This window comes from Mastigoproctus giganteus, unplaced genomic scaffold (assembly GCF_048544385.1).
Source record: "Mastigoproctus giganteus isolate SK-2022 unplaced genomic scaffold, ASM4854438v1 scaffold_18, whole genome shotgun sequence".
NCBI classification, from domain to species: Eukaryota; Metazoa; Arthropoda; class Arachnida; order Uropygi; family Thelyphonidae; genus Mastigoproctus; species Mastigoproctus giganteus.
Genome location: NW_028328295.1, coordinates 343,908 through 357,233, shown reverse-complemented (window position 1 = coordinate 357,233; position 13,326 = coordinate 343,908). Strand labels below are relative to the sequence as shown.

The 13,326-nt window shown below is 39.7% G+C and overlaps 1 protein-coding gene across 1 annotated transcript in view; it reads left to right on the top strand.

Annotated features, from left to right (window-relative positions):
* Nucleotides 1-10,842: 10,842 nt before the first annotated feature.
* Nucleotides 10,843-13,326, top strand: part of mus302 (mutagen-sensitive 302) — a 279,343-nt gene continuing 276,859 nt past the window's right edge. The window contains exon 1 of the mRNA XM_090389437.1: nucleotides 10,843-10,931. The gene's annotated coding sequence lies outside the window, so the exon portion shown is untranslated. The remainder of the gene's footprint in view (nucleotides 10,932-13,326) is intronic.

Here is a 13,326-nt window from a genome sequence, read left to right as displayed (position 1 = left end):
AAAACCAATTCTCTCCTTCTCAAAGGCAAGCTGGATATCAGAAGACCCCCGCTGATCAGAATAAATGGAACAACCATAAAATTTTCAACAGAATTAAAATACCTGGGAGTTATCCCCCTTACGACATGTTCATTCCAACCTCATCTGAAATACCTAAGGAAAAAAGCATGAAAATATGGAGCCCAGGTTGCCAGGGTTTCTAGGGACTCAACCAGAAGACCTTATCTTTATTCTTCCCCATACCCCACCATGGCTCTTGCCATGCCTATACATAACGTTTTTACTTACTGGTCACGGTTCTATAAATGCCAAACTCGCCACTTTCGGCATCATATGTCTGTTCTATCAATGCCACCAACAGAAGTCATCCAGTGCTCCACACTGCTCGTCATCTCCCGTGCCTGCCACACAGTGAGCACTCACGACCTCCAGATCCTGGCTGGTGCCTTACCTCTCGACCTCGAGGTAATTAGAACTGGTCTACTGTACCACCTTTCTAAGGAAAAACCCACAAACCTTCCTCAACTTTACAATTAATCCAGCAAATGGCAAGACAGCTGAAAAACATCGCCTCCGTGCACATCTACAGCAGGAGTGGCAAATCAGGTAAAGCGTAAAGTGTTCATTGTCTAACGGCCCAAGGGGTTTCCCCCATCTCCGTGTTGTGTACTCTGTTTGTGAAGGCCAGAGATTTTAAAAAGTGTAAGGTACATGTTTATGTTGTGTAGTGTCATGTTGTGTTGTTCCTCTGACCTTTTAGCCGTTGGGCCCTAGTGGGACCCCCCCCCGTTGCCCACACTTAACCCCGAGGAGGCAGGTCAGGCATAGAGGGATCACATTAGAAGTAATTACTCTGGCAGGCCCTGCCACCTAATTTCCTAAGATTTCAGTGGCAAGGGCCTAAAAAAAAAAATAATAATAATAAAATAAAATAAATAAATAAATAATAAAAAATAATAAAATAAAATAAATAAATAAAAAATATATATAAAAAATAAATAATAATAATAAAATAAGATAAAAAAAATAATAAAAAAAATAAATAAAAAAATAATAAAAAATAAAATAAAATAAAATGCATATTTAGTTAGAGTAGGGGTGAAGACTGAGGAAGGGGGGAACAGATAGAAATATGGGGATGATAGGGAAGGCAACCCCAGAAAGGTCAGTGGGGACTGGCCCCACCAGGAGAAAAAAAGGGGGTAGCAGGGAGGGGGAGGAGACAGAAACCCGTCCCCTCCCTCTCCCTACCAGGGGAGGGGGTATTAAAGTGAACCAAGTTAGGGTACCTGGTTCGGAATGCTAGTTGGCCAAGAAAAGAAGTTGATATCTAATGGCATGCCGGTGGCTTTTTTCAGTCTTTATCTAGGAGATTGTCTTATTGGTCACATCCGTGAGAGACAAGTCCAGAAGTATAAGAACCTTTTGTCTTTCTTAGATTGTCTTAATTTGTGGGTTGTCTCTATTCAAAGGTAGTTATTTGGAACAACCATATCTTTGGTGGGTGACATTTTGGAGAATGTATAGTAGTTCACACCAATGATGGTAATGCTGGTCAAGTTTAGCTGCCTTGTTCCTGTACCATCAGGGTCCCTGGGTTCCCTGGGACTGGGATCACCTCATGCACTCGTGTATGAGGTGATCCCAGTCCTCAATTCCTCCACAGGTGCATGTTGGGTCGTCTTCTAGGCCAAAGGTTGTTAGTTTTGCCTTTATTGAACCATGTCCGGTAAGCAAATACGTGGCATACAGGCCTGGAGAAAACCATAATGGGGATTTTGGATAGATTCTGCTAACATCTGGGATGAATCTCCTGGTGATTTCCCCCTTGGTTGAATTTGTCCAGCGGTCCTGCCATACCTGCTGCATGTGTGCTTGAAGTCTCCTCTTCTCAAATTTTTGGTTGTTGGTAAGATTCAGCTCGAATCCCAAGCAGGTCTGAGACACGCCCTTAGAAAGATGATACAACATTCCATTTCTCACCACCTCCAGGTCGAGGGGGAGGGTCCCCACCAGGACCTGGAGGGCGTGAGTACTCACAGTGCAGCAGGCACGAGAGATGGAGAGCAGGACTGTGCGTTGAGTGGAATCCAGGATTCGTCTGTTTACTGCATCGTAACCTTGCCAAACCAAATTCCGGCTGCATACGTAATCACAGTGATGAAGATAACCTTGTAATACAACGAGAGGGTTCGCTTGTTGAGACCCCAGTCCCGACGGGATATCCTAGCAACTATGGCAGTATAGTTTCTCACTTTGGTTCTGATGTATTTGAGATGAGCTTGGAAGGAGAGTTTTCTATCTAGTACTATGCCAAGATATTTCAGTTGCTCTGACAACTTTATAGTCTTGTTTCCAATTTTAATCTGTGGTGGTCTTGTAATACAGAGAGTTCCTTTAAGAAGCAGAGAGTTTGTTTTTTATGGTGATATGGTCAAGCAGTGTGTTTTTTCCCAGTCCTGGAGGATTTGGAGTGCGTGGTTTGCCAAGGTCTCAAGCTGGGCCCTGGAATTTGCAGTCACCATCAGGATGAGGTCATCAGCAAAGACTTGTGAACGAACCTCCCCGTAGTCAAGGCATAGAAATTCGTCCATCACCATGTTCCATAAGGTCGGCCCCAGGACTGAGCCCTGGGGGCAGCCACGGTGTATCCGTCTTGTGAGTTTCTGATAAGGTGCATTTACTGTGATCACCCTATTTGAGAGGTAGCTTTTCATGATATTGAACAAATTGTCCGGTACATTTGCTTGCCTGAGTCTGCGGAGGATGCTCGGCCACCAAAGGGTGTCGAACGCTCTCGCGAAATCTATTGTAATCATCAGGAAATATTTCCTGTCTGCTTGGCGGGCCTCAGTGAGCAGTGCCTGTAGAGCATCAACCGTGGAACGCCCTGGTCTGAAACCATATTGGTTTGGAGATATTAGGTTTGCTTTCTCATAGTGGCTTTGGATCCGTACATGGAGGAGACGCTCTAGGAGCTTGCTGCATACGGATAATAGTGCTATGAGCCTGTATGAACTTGGTAGATGTGGTGGTTTTGTCGGATTTTTAAGGATCAGTTTCATATTTGCGACTTTCCAGTCATCAGGGAAGGTGCTAGTGTGTAGGCAGAGATTGAATAGGTGCAGCAATAGCTCCGGGGAAAGCTCCACAACCTTCTTCACAATCTGAGGCTCGGACATTTTTTCCCTTTGATAAGAGCTGCTGCGGCTAGGAGTTCTTCCTGTGTGAACTGCGGTTCAACTTGTCCAGTCCAATAGGTTTCATTTTCTCTGCAGATCTCATGCTGCTCAGTTGTTGTTGGATTAATATTTGGATGAAAAACGTTGTTTAAGATGTTTGAGACTGAGTCCCTCCAGGTGGTGGTTAGGTTTCCCTGCGGGGTTTCTGTAGCGGTGTTCACTTCCCCCCCCTGGGGAATTTGTTTGTGGTGATTTTGTACACCCCCCCCCCAGGGGTCAGAATTTCCCATGTAAGAGACAAGTTGCTCCCAGGATTGCTGCTTTGATTTCTTTATTCTTTCCGTCCTTTCTCATCCTTCGAAGCTCCTCATTCCACCAGGGCACCGCTCCCGGAGAAGGTTTTTTCCTTTTAATTGTGGCATTGCAAACTTGTGTTAATAGAGTGGTAATCTCTTTTTGAAGAAGGTTCGGATTTTGAGTTTTTCTGAGTTTCTGCTGCTGTTTTCCCACCATTTCCAGCAGGGCACCCCTGAACGTGTCCCAGTTTGTTTTTTCTATCGCATATCTATGTTGCATTACTCTGTAAATTGGTTGTCTATTACAGTTTTTTGTGATCCTGAATGTAATGGCTCGGTGGTCCGAGGTCGTCCAATCATCTTGGACCTTCCAGTCGGAGATATAGCTGGCTGTGTTTCTTGTAGCAAGAGAAATGTCTATGGTGGCTTCCCAAAGGGTGCTGCTGCTGAAAGTGGGGAGGTTGTTTGGCTGATTGAGGATTCCGAAAGGGGAGTTACCCAGGTAGTTCTCCAGTCTTTGGCCGTTTGTTGCTCCTCGACGTTCTGGTGTTGTGCTGTACCACGCGGGAGACCTGCAGTTTACATCTGCCCCAACGATAAGTCAATCTCAACCAAGGGAGAGATCACCAGAAAATTCCTACCAGATGTCAGTCGAACCTTCCCCAGACTCCCACCATGGTTCTTGCCAGGCCTATACGCAACGTTTTTACTTACTGGTCACGGTTGTATAAATGCTCAACTCGCCGCTTTCGGCATCACACAGGACCCGACATGTACCTGTGGGGGAGGGGGGGGGGCTTGAGAGCTGGCGGCATCTTGTCTACCACTGCCAGCTATATAAGGACCTTCATTGTATCGTCATTACAAAGATCAGATATATTCCAAGGGATCAAGAATCGCGCCTCTTAGACACCCAGCATGAATACAGTGACTTCTCCTGCCTTGCAAAGGTTCTCTTCATAAGATGAATAACCCTCTTGGCACAACAAAGGCAGATTCGAACAAGATGATCCTATTTGTGTTTCATATTTATTAATGATATTGATAAAGGCTTATCAGTTTTAAAGTGTACGTTTCCAGTGATGCGAAGCTTGGAACAGTGATTAATGACAGTAATCAATGTAAACTACTGCAACAAGATATAGAAAAATTATGGAAATGATCAGAGAAGTGGCAACCTAAATTTTACATTGACCAGCGAAAGTTTCTTTTTGTGATTGCATTAAACCCATATTGTAACAATTATGCTGCTACAATCAGGGTAGCGTAAAATAAAAAAAAACACCTGTGAGGGGTTAGTGGTGTAGTCAAAGTGTTGTTGTTGTTTTAGGGTTTTAGGAGAATCGGCAACTTAATCATATTGCTCTGTGTATATTGTCTGTAAATTGTGTGTTCTGATGTCTATTTTCTGTTTGCTAGATGAAAAACCCAATTTCCGGGAGAAAAAGGCATCTTGCCCTCTTCTGAGACCGACTAAGTCAGCCGCGTTGAGAAAAAGGCCCATAAAGGTTCCACTAGTCATCGACAGGACTCGAACTCAGGTCTTTTCCAGCCAGTGTGGGGAGTGCAGTCAGATATGAAGTTCTCTTTGCTGTGCAAATAGCCTGCTAGATAGTTGATGGGCAAAACTCTGTATAGCAAAATTCCTGTATATCATGAATAAAATTCCATGATATATAGGAATTTTGTCACCATTGTTAAGGAGGTGATTAGTTGCTGTATATGGCAATGGTTTCCACCTTTTGCGTACTGCATCTAGATCTGAAAGCTTTTTATGACGAATGTGAAAGCGTTGAAATAGGTGCAGAGAAAATCAAGGAGATTAACGATCAAATCAAGGGACAAGGTATTCTTGTATTTATTGCAGTCTCCAGGGTTATCCCTATATCCCGCTGTAGCATCTGTAGGTTATTTATAGCCGGCAAGTGTGTGTGTGTGTGTGTGTGTGTGTGTGTGTGTGTGTGTGTGTGTGTGTGTGTGTGTGTGTGTGTGTGTGTGTGTGTGTTGTTTGCCGGCCCTGGAGTCTTAGCAGCCGGGAGGTAGGGAGCAAGCTACCTGCATCCCGACTCCCGTCCCTAGCCACGTGGAGGCGCTCCAGGAACTATCTAAATTACACTAAGTGGGATTTCAACAAGTGGAATCCCGGTTATAATAAATAAGGAATGGGGAGTAGAAAGTGGGAGAAAAGAAAGTAGAAGAAGAAAAGAGAGCAAAACACTCTCTCAGGAAAAAGAAGAAATAGGAAAGAGGAAAACACTAATTGGAAAATCTAACAAGCGAGAGACATGTTGTGGTCATGTGTTTTTGTACTGAGCGGCTCCTAGAACATTAATTCAACTCCGCTTCGTATCTCTGTGAAGAACAGTATCACTACAAATGGGCCAGATGTGTCTGTGTGACGTCGGTTTGTGTGTATTATGTGTGTGTGTTCTGTTGTTCTGTTCTGGCCACTTGGCTACCCAGAAGCATGAGTCACCTGGACAGATGATTCTGGGTACTCGTCCACACCACGGGAAGGTGGGCCAGTCTCAGCTAAACACGTACTGTCTCAATACGAGACTCTGATCCACCTGATGTTGCCAAAAGGTGGGCCAGATTCCTCTAGGGGCCCACTCCAGAGGAGAGAGAAGAAAGAAAAGAGAAAAGAAAAAAAAAAAAGAAAGAAATATATATATATATATTTAGATTTCCCGTGGTGCAAAAGAAAGAGAAAAAAAAGAAAATTAAAATTAAAAAAAAAAAAAAATGACAGCAACCCTGAAGAACGCAAAAAAAAAAAAAAAAAAAAAAAACCAACAGCCATGTGACTGATTGTACAACGCAAAGAAAAAAATAAAAAAAATAAAAAAAATAATAATAATAATAACAAGCGAGAGAGCTTGAAGAGGTAAAATTTTGAAACCCGAAGGCTTATAATTTTGAAAGAAAGTTTCCCCTAGCCGAGAAGGAAGCCCAACCTGCGCCGACAAGGGGAGAATGAAAAGTCTCAAGGAAAGAACATAGGTAATGTACAAGTGGCTATTAGATAGCCACTTAAAAGAATAAATTAAGACACATAATAGATACTTATGTTACCTATATGAAACTTAGCAGTAAACATATTAACAAATTACACTGCATAAGCAGAGAATAAAATATACAATATTTACAAAATAAGTAATTAAAATCTTAGCTGAAAAACAAGTCAACCAAGAAATTAACAAAAATAGTCAACCAGAAGAAATGCAAAAACATATATACAAAACACGAAGAGACAATTAATTACAATATAAGCAACAATAATCCAACAAACAAAACTCACCCAAGGCAAAGATATGCCAAAGGCAAAACCAATAAATACTGTACAAATAAATTAGTTAATCGAATCAAAAGCAATTCTAAATTTAAATCTAAGTATAAAAATCAAAATCAAAATAATAAGTTAAGTATTAAACAATAATTAATGAATATGCAGAGAAAATGTCTCTGCACAAAGTATCTGATCTATATACGTATGTACATAACCAGCAAGTGCAAAGCTGCTACACAAGCTGCGAAAAACAAAACTGTCTCAAATAACAAGACAAGCACTATTAACAATAATGCATAGATAAGCATTAAAAAACAACTCAACCTGCAGGGCTGAAAAAAAGCTAAAACTATACATTTCTACTGCAACTGGCAGTAGAGAAGAAAAATAATAGTAAGACTGGAGGAGGAGAACAACACCTCCAACCAGTCAGCCAAGAAAGCAATTGGATCTGAGAGGGCGGGGAGAGGTCCATCCCACCCCTCAGAACCAAAACCCCCATTTACAACTAAAAATGCTAGTTCAAGAACTATATGGTACTAGCAAAAACCCGACTGATTGCAGCTGCAATCAGGCAGGAAAGAAAAATACAACAAATAATCAGCCCCGCAGGAAAACAAAATTAAATCAAAACAAAAGCAGCAAGAGAAGCAGCCAGCAACTCCAGCAGTTAAACAGTCTAGAGAGAAAAATCATCTCACTTAACCAGAACAGCCAACAGAAGGTTGGATCTGAGGGAGCAGGAAGAAGTCCATCCCACTCCTCAGAGCCAAACAGACAACACAAAAAAAGAGAAAAACTGTCTCTTCAATATAATCATGAGCTAACTACACAAGTAATGTACAATATAAACTCGTAAGATTAACAACTGCTGATTCAAAAACACAACAAAATCAGTTACTCTCAATTTTGAGAGCAAATCAAACAATAGCACCATGATATTAACAAGATAATTACAGTATTTACAAAATACATACAATTTAACACAGAAAATTATTTCAGGCAGCCCGGACGAGTTCGAAGTGAGAGAGGGGAGGTCCATCTCAACCACTCGGCCAGGCGAAACCTGAAACAAGTCTCCAGGAAAAGACGCAAAAACTCTGCGTCCAAAACACAAGGCAATTTAGGCAAGGAAGAAACTCCTCTCAGAAAAAAAAAAAAAAAAAAAAAAAATGAAAACAGTTATATTTATAAATATTGAGAACAAAAATTTACAGAACAAATAACAAAATCATGGATTATTCCTTGATAAAGCTGCTGTTCTCCGGAAGACACTATTAGCAAAAGAGAAGGCAGAAAGAGAGTTCGTCGAATTTTCTTTTTTAATTTTATTGTAAGTTTCTTTCTTTTGTATTATTATGCGTTTTCGGAGTTAAAAAAACAAGAAGAAACCTATTGTATTCTGTTTTATTTAGAACTTATTAAGTTTGTTGGTAATTTCAAAATTTATTCACCTGAATATGATTTTTATTTTTAACTAGGCGCCAAAAATCATCTAAATTATATACATTTGTACAGATAGACAATTGTTGTCTTAAATCCGCATGTAAATTACAATGTAGGACAATATGTTCAACCGTCTCTTCAGAGCCACAAGAGGAGAGAGGAGAGGGGACAAGTCCAAAACTATACAAACGAGAATTAATTCCATGTCCCGTGATTAAGAAAGTGGGAAATAACCCAAGTTGAAGCCAGTTAAAATTTTTATCCTTAATGAAAACACGAGGAAAGAAAGAGTGTATGACTCTGCCGAGAGAGGAATCATCTTAAGAGTGTTGCCACTCTTCCAAAGCCTGTCCAGATCAGCATTTGTAGAGTTCTCATAATTATTAGCAAAATCTCCCACCGAGGCAGGAGAGAGAGATTTCCTATGGTAAGACAAGAAATGCAATATAATTTCCAGGTAGATAGGGAGACGACCATTAATAACAAGCAGGGCATCAGTAGAAACAGTTCTACATGCCCTGCAAGTATACAGAAGGAAGGACTGCTGTGTCTGCAGACGGTATTTTTGGACCACTGAATTAAGAATTCTGAAGCCCCAAGCGCTGGTGCCATAGCAGACGATGGGGATGAAGAGGCACTTGTAGTAAAGACCAAAAGAAGATGCCTTAAGATTCCAGAGGGAAAAGACGCAACAGCCAGCCGGTAACAGAACGGATTTTCTGCCGAAGGTACTTACAATGGGGAATGAAAGATAAACGATCATCAATTACCATCCCAAGATATTTATATTCACTTTCCAATTTAACAGCCAGGTCAAGAATTTTAACCACATGGGGACGATTAAGATTCAGTCGGCCTTTCAGAAGAACCTGTTTAGTTTTAGGGACGGAAATGGAGAGTTTATGGAGGGAACCCCACATGTGAAGATCATCCAAGATGTGGTTTGCTTTAATTTCCAATTCAAGACGAGAATTCCAAGGGACAAGCAAGGCAAGATCGTCGGCGTAGGCAATGTTGACAATATCATCATGAGAGGCATTTAGCCATCCATTAAGGACCACGTTCCAGCAAACAGGGCCAAAAACGGATCCCTGAGGACAACCCCTAGAAACCGGCCTCGTAACCGAGCAAAAACCCGAGGAGACCACAAGGCTTCTATTATCGTAATAACTAGAAATTAGTTTGTAGATAGGACAGGAGACCTCGGCCTCACAAAACCTCGCCAGGACACTCTGCCATCATAAGGTGTCAAAGGCCCCTTTGAAGTCTACAAAGAGACCGAGAACGTATTTAGAAGGAGATGCTCGAACAGTGCCCAGGAGAAGATTAATTGCATCTGTAGTTGATTTACCTTGCGTGAAACAAAACTGGGAAGAAGAACAAAGATTTTTTGAGTTATAGTAACCCTTGTAACGTGAAACCAGAAGTTTTTCTAACAACTTGCCGAGAAAAGGAAGAAGGGAAATTGGACGATAAGAAGAAGGAGAGTCAACTGGATTGCCAGGACTCTTGAGAAGAATTTTAAGTTGGCAGTTTTCCAGCGATCAGGGAAAACACTAAACCTAAGGCAAGAATTCATAAGGATAGGTTTGATTTTCTAGATTCTTTTAATCACAGAAACCTCCATGAGGTCCAGACCTGGACTTTTGCCATTAGTAAGGGTATTAATGGCAAAAACGATCAGAACCAAAGGGTTCTTTTATTAGGAAAGGCCCGAGTACTGCAGGCATAAAGTGAAATTAAGGAATGTGGGTTGCAGGACAGTTGCTCTGAATTTGCCTTCAGCCAGCAGGTAGTTGATTGTTATCTACAAACTTCTGTTGTAGATGTGGGTAATTTGAAGAAATTCAAGGAAGATTTTTTTTGACTGATGCTATATAAGCTTAATTTCTTGGATCATTTATTATTATTATTAGCTATATGGTGCAAGGAAGCCTGAGGCTTATGCTGTACCAGCCAGAAAAAAAAAAATTTTTTTCTGGCTGGTACAGCAAAGTAGAAGGGAATCACCAAGAAAAACAAGAAAAATGATATCCAGCTCAGGATCCTGGGTGTGCCAAGCCCATACACCTGATGTGAACCCCTGGGATGATTTTACCATTACTAATAAAACTAGAAGTCACTGATGAGGCTTAACATTGCCTTATCAATTTCTGTGCCATCGAAAAGTGAATTGAAGCCGAAATTAATACTGGGAATCATCAATTCTACTAGACAAAAAACCCATGCCTTTAAATCAATTCCAAACTCGCACATAATATCCTTCTATGCTTTACTAAAGTTTTTTTTTTTTTATCCATTACTGTTCTTGTTCTGATTTCTCTGCTGATCTTAGTTTCTTTCATCATTTGGCATCCTAAATACCAATGAAATTCAACTGTTCTCATCCCTTCTCTCTCTCTCCCTAATTCAGTTTTCCTTAATTTTCGTTAATAATGATTTGCATTTAAAGGAAATCGGAATGAAAACCATGGATTGTTAGAAATCTGTGAGTAAAAACAGTTCTAATATGATGCATAAAAATGTTGGCACGGTTTGGTACACGACCCTTTGATACTCTGTGGCTGTTCATCATTGAGAAAGTTATGATATCACAGAATAGTACGATATGTTACTACTCTGTGATGTCTATGTTTATTCGCTGCCACTCAGAATTACAAACCAGGATGTATCGTCAGTGCAAAGGGTTAATTAACCTATATGGTGCCCACCTTAGAGGTTAATAAATTATTTTTTCTACTCCGTGGCTGTGGAGAGTAATATTACTATACTGTGGCTAGTAATATTACTATACTGTGGCTATTATTACGAGAGCGGGTTTCAAAGTGGCTATACCTGAATTAAGCGCCACTTTTAATTTTATTGTGAGTTTCTTTCTTTTCTATTATTATGCGTTTGCGGAGTTAAAAAAACAAGAAGAAACCTATTGTATTCTGTTTTATTCAGAATTTACTAAGTTTGTTGGTAATTTCAAAATTTATTCACTTGAATATGATTTTTATTTTTGAAATTGTTTCTTAAGTTTCTTATTAATTAACATATACTATTTCTATGGCTCGATGGAAGGTTTATAGTTTGCGCTAATGAATGATAAAATCATGTGCAAACAGATTTTTAACCGATACGACTGGCTCAGAAGTAGCGTTTGTTTTTTAGAACTTAGTGTAGCCACTTTCAGCAATTCGGAAAAATGAAATTCACTATAATAGGTTGCTTACTATTTTTAATTTTTTAATTTTATTAATTATTATTGTACATATGTGTTTCAGTTAATTAACTTCTAATAAATAACCCAACATTTTGTAAACATTTTGTTTAGAGCATTTCATTTTGCCAATTTCATTTCCATTTTTGGATAATTAGACAAATTACTAATTTTAGCCTGTATACATCATTTAAGTTCAAGTAGAATTAATTTAATATATCCCCCACCCCTCTAATGGGTCAACCCTCCATGTTTTAAATATTTTGCATAGCCCTGCTGCAAACAGAAAAAAAATTTCACTTTTTTGAAAAGTTAACCCGCAATCAGTGAAATGCCCAGAAAAATTTTGACCAATATTCCAAGAGATATCAGCATATCTGAACCAAACTTCATATGTAGCTACTTAAATCGCCACCATGCCTTACTGCTGGGTGAAAGTGATAGTACCGGAAAATTGTCCTTGTCTCTAAAATAATTATGAAGGTAATTTCAAGCATCACATAGCATTTTCATTGAATGTATAGGGGGTATCGACAAAACTCCTTTTACAATAAAAAGTTATTGTATGAATAGGGTATATGGCAAAAATTAGAAATCACTTGTGATTTCATCTATCTACATTCACACATGAGGAATTCTGTTGGGAAGTGGAGAACAGAAGTTTAATAAACTGTAACAGTGAGCTTAATGGTTTGGTAATAACTGAGAGCAAAGTGGGGGAGAAATTGCTGAAGTTAAATATAAGAAAGGCACCTGGGGTGGATAGGATCTATTCAGTTATATTAAAGGAGGTGGCAAAGGAACTAAGCAAACCATTAGTCATAATTATGAGGGGATCCTTGGACTCAGGGGAGGTCCCCATGGACTAGAGATGTGCAAATCTATCTCCAATTCACAAAGGGGATCACAAGGTGACCTGAGTAATTACAGACCTGTTAGTTTAACTTCCGTTTTATGAAAAATAATGGACTCACTGGTTAAAGAAGCATTGCATGATCATCTAGACAGGACTGCAGTAATAATTCAGACACAGCATGAGTTTGTTAAGGGAAAGTCATGTCTGACCAGTTTGATTGGATACTATGATGTTGTTACAAGGGAACTGGATGCAAAAAAATAATTTTCATATCATATACTTGGATTTCAGGAAAGCTTTTGATACTGTTGTACATGGAAGACTACTTTACAAATTGGAGCAGTGTGGTTTGAAGAGCAATTTGCTACAATGGATAAAAGTGTGGTTGAGTGGGAGAAGAGAGAGTGATAATTAATGGACATTGCTCTTCATGGACTAATATTATTAATGGAGTTCCCCTGGGTTTGGTGTTGGGATCATTGTTGTTTTGTATATTTATCAATGATATTGATAAAGGTATATCAGGCTTAATGTCCAAGTTTGCAGATTTTTTTATTTTTTTATTATTATTTTATTTTATTTTATTAACAACCATTAACATTGTATTTGAGAGCAGAACAATGAACACAATTGATAAATTGTTGAATTGGAGAAATGGATAAATTGGAGGAGAAATTGTTGAAGATAAACACAAGAAAGGCACCTGGGGTGGATGGAATCTATCCAGTTATATTAAAGGAGGCGGCAAAGGAAGTAATCAAACCCTTAGCCATAATTATGAGAGCTTCCCTGGACTCAGGGGGAGGTACCCATGGACTGGAGATGTGCAAATGTGACCCCAATCCACAAAGGAGGACCAAGGGGAGACACAAGTAATTACAGACATGTTAGTTTAACTTCTGTTCCAGGGAAATTAATGGAGGCACTGGTTAAAGAAGCATTGCAGGATTATCTAGACAAGACTTCAGTTTTAGCTTGGACACAAGCATGGGTTTGTTAAGGGGAAGTCTTGTCTGACTAATTTGATTGGATACTATGATGTAGTCATAAAG